Source organism: Penaeus vannamei, chromosome 15 (assembly GCF_042767895.1).
Source record: "Penaeus vannamei isolate JL-2024 chromosome 15, ASM4276789v1, whole genome shotgun sequence".
NCBI lineage: Eukaryota > Metazoa > Arthropoda > Malacostraca > Decapoda > Penaeidae > Penaeus > Penaeus vannamei.
Window position 1 is genome coordinate 7,401,549 of NC_091563.1, and position 3,611 is coordinate 7,405,159.

General features: G+C 46.0%; 2 non-coding genes across 2 annotated transcripts; both read left to right on the forward strand.

The window, feature by feature from the left end:
* The first annotated feature begins 1,563 nt into the window (after positions 1 to 1,563).
* TRNAP-CGG (transfer RNA proline (anticodon CGG)) lies at positions 1,564 to 1,635 on the forward strand. The gene has a single exon. It is a non-coding gene; the product is annotated as a tRNA-Pro (tRNA).
* Positions 1,636 to 3,023: 1,388 nt separating this feature from the next.
* TRNAP-CGG (transfer RNA proline (anticodon CGG)) lies at positions 3,024 to 3,095 on the forward strand. The gene has a single exon. It is a non-coding gene; the product is annotated as a tRNA-Pro (tRNA).
* Positions 3,096 to 3,611: the final 516 nt, after the last annotated feature.

Consider the following 3,611-nt stretch of genomic DNA (forward strand, 5'->3'; position numbering starts at 1 on the left):
ACATTTGCGATATGAATATTATTTATATGCAAGCAATGCATATGTAACAGATTATATATTTTTTTCTTTATTTTTATTTATTTATTTTTTATTTTTTATTGTTTTTATCTCATGTATCAAGTACATTTGCGATATGAATATTATTTATATGCAAACAATACATATGTAACAGATGATTTTTTTTCTATTTTTTTTATTATTATTCTTATGCATCAAGTACATTTGCGACACGAGTATTATTTATATGCAAGCAATGTATACGTAAGAGATGATATATATTTTATTATTCTTTTTTTTCTTAATTCTTATGCGTCAAGTACATTTGCGATCCAAAAAGCCCGCCAACTCTCACAGCCTGCCTTATGCCTTCTACATATCGCCAACAGATGGAGGGCAAAAAACTCTACCTGTATAACTGTATAACTGAGAAATACACTTGCTTATAAACGCATTCAGAAAAAGAGAGAGAAAGAGGGAGCTAGCAACAAGCGATGGGCACTGCAACAATTCATGCCCGATTGCTTATCTTTGTCATAATGTCATAATAATAAAAATAAGAAAATGGTAATAAAATACCAAACATTTGTTGCATAGTCATCGCCTCCCGTTTCCCCCCCCCCCCCCTCTCCGAAATTGTTACTTCTCTCCCTTCTCTTTACCTCGTCTTTTCCCTGTTTTGTTGTTTCCCATCCACTTCCATTCCTTTTCAGATGGCCCACTCCCTCCCCCCCCCCCTCTCATTCCCTCTCTATCCACTCCTCCCACTCCCATTTCTCCTTTCCCACCCCCGTTCAACCATTCCCCTCCCATTTTCAGTCCCCTTCTCCCTTTCCCCTCCCGCTCCCCTCTTTCTCTCCCCTTCCACTCCCTTTCTCTAGATCTTCCCGATCCCACTCCCTTTCTCCCCTCCCCCTCCCCTTCCCACTTTAACCCCCCCCCCCTTCCCCTACATTCCCACTTCAACCCCCCCACCCTTCCCCTTCCCACCTCAACCCCCCACCCTTCCCCTTTCCCACTATTCAACCCCCCCCCCCCCACCCTTCCCCTTCCCACTTCAACCTCCCTCCCCCTTCCCCCTTTCCCACTTTTCAACCCCCCCCCCCCTTCCCCTTCCCACTTCAACCCCCCCCCTTCCCCTTCCCCACTTCAACCCCCCCTTCCCCTTCCCACTTCAACCCCCCCCCTTCCCCTTCCCACTTCAACCCCCCCCTTCCCTTCTTCCCACTTCAACCCCCCCTTCCCCTTCCCCTTCCCACTTCATGCCACCCCCAACCCCCCCCCAATATCTCTCTACTCTGAGCACAACGATGTGTAGAAACAAATCAGGCTGTAATGTAGACAGACATCTGCTCGTAAGTAGATTAACCATATTAAAGCACATCTCACACGTAACAGCTTATGATTTTTCGTCTCCTTACGTTTTCTTTTCCTTATGGCTTTTTTTCTACAGCTTATTATTTTTCGTCGTATTTTTTCTTTTACTTATGGCTTTTTTTCTTTTAGTGTCCCATTATTCGAACAGAAGTATTTGCAACCTTCTTGGCTAAAACGGGGTTAAGAAAGGGTCTGTTGGTCTAGTGGCATGATCCTTGCTTCGGGTGTGAGGGGTCCCGGGTTCGAATCCCGGACAGACCCGCTTTTGTGACCTGTGACCCCAAGTATTCTGGTACGGAAAGGTCACAGGAAGGTTGAGGAGTGTTGGAAGGATAGGCAAGTGATAGAGGCACTTCAACCCCCCCCCCCTTCCCCTTCCCACTTCAACCCCCCCCTTCCCCTTCCCACTTCAACCCCCCCCCCCTTCCCTTTCCCACTTCCAACCCCCCCCCCTTTCCCTTCCCACTTCAACCCCCCTTCCCCTTCCCACTTCAACACCTCACCTTCCCCGTCCCACTTCAACCCCCCCCCCTTCCCTTCCCACTTCTCAACCCTCCCCTTCCCCTTCCCACTTCAACCCCCCCTTCCCCTTTCCCACTTCCAACCCTCCCCCACTTCCCCCTTTCCCACTTCAACCCCCCACCTTCCCTTTCCCACTTCAACCCCCCCCCCCCTTTCCCTTCCCACTTCAACCCCCTTCCCCTTCCTACTTCAACCCTCCCCTTCCCCGTCCTACTTCTGTTGGTCTAGTGGCATGATCCTTGCTTCGGGTGCGAGGGGTCCCGGGTTCTTAGTCATAATGTCATAATAATAAAAATAAGAAAATGGTAATAAAATACCAAACATTTGTTGCATAGTCATCGCCACTCGTTTCTCCCCCTATTCGAAATTGTTACTTCTCTCCCTTCTCTTTACCTCCTCTTTTCCCGGTTTTGTTGTTTCCCATCCACTTCCATTCCTTTTCAGATGGCCCACTCCCTCCCCCCCCCCCTCTCATTCCCTTTCTCCACTCCTCCCACTCCCATTTTCCTTTCACTCCCCCGTTCTACCATTCCCCTAGCATTTTCAGTCTCCTTCTCCCTTTCCGCTCCCGCTCCCCTTCTCCCCTTCCACTCCCTTTCTCTAGTCTTCCCGATCCCACTCCCCTTCCTCCCCTCCCCCTCCCCTTCCCCTTCCCACTTCAACCCCCTCCCTTCCCCTTCCCACTTCAACCCCCCCACCCTTCCCCTTCCCACTTCAACCCCCCCCCCCTTCCCCTTCCCACTTCAACCCCCCCACCCTTCCCCCTCCCACTTCACCCCCCCTTCCCCTTCCCACTTCAACCGCCCCACCCCTCCCTTCCCACTTCATGCCACCCCCAACCCCCCCAATATCTCTCTACTCTGAGCACAACGATGTGTAGAAACAAATCAGGCTGTAATGTAGACGGACATCTGCTCGTAAGTAGATTAACCACATTAAAGCACATCTCACACGCAACAGCTTATGATTTTTCGTCTCCTTACGTTTTCTTTTACTTATGGCTTTTTTTCTACAGCTTATTATTTTTCGTCGTATTTTTCTTTTACTTATGGCTTTTTTTACCTTAGTGTCCCATTATTCGAACAGAAGTATTTGCAACCTTCTTGGCTAAAACGGGGTTAAGAAAGGGTCTGTTGGTCTAGTGGCATGATCCTTGCTTCGGGTGCGAGGGGTCCCGGGTTCGAATCCCGGACAGACCCGCTTTTGTGACCTGTGACCCCAAGTATTCTGGTGCGGAAAGGTCACAGGAAGGTTGAGGAGTGTTGGAAGGATAGGCAAGTGATAGAAGCAGTAAAGGAGATAGAACAATTAACAGAAGCCGGATGATAGCCATGATTGATAGTAAATTGATAGTGATGAAAATTATCATAATGATATTTATAATAATGACCATGATCATGATGATAATGATGATTAAAATAATATTGATAATGGAAATCATAATAATGATAATTATAGTAATGAAAATAACATAAAATAACAATGATATTGATGAAGACAATGATGATCATGATAAAAATTATCATAGTACTAGAAACGTAAGCAATAATGATACAGCCAATAATAAAAATAATAATTATGAAAATTATTTTGATAATATTAGTAGCAGAAGCAACAACTAAAAAAGAAAGATTAAACAAAAAGATAATAATTATGATAATGATAATGATGATAATCATAATAGTCATGATAAATTCAGTGAAAGTGAAAACGGA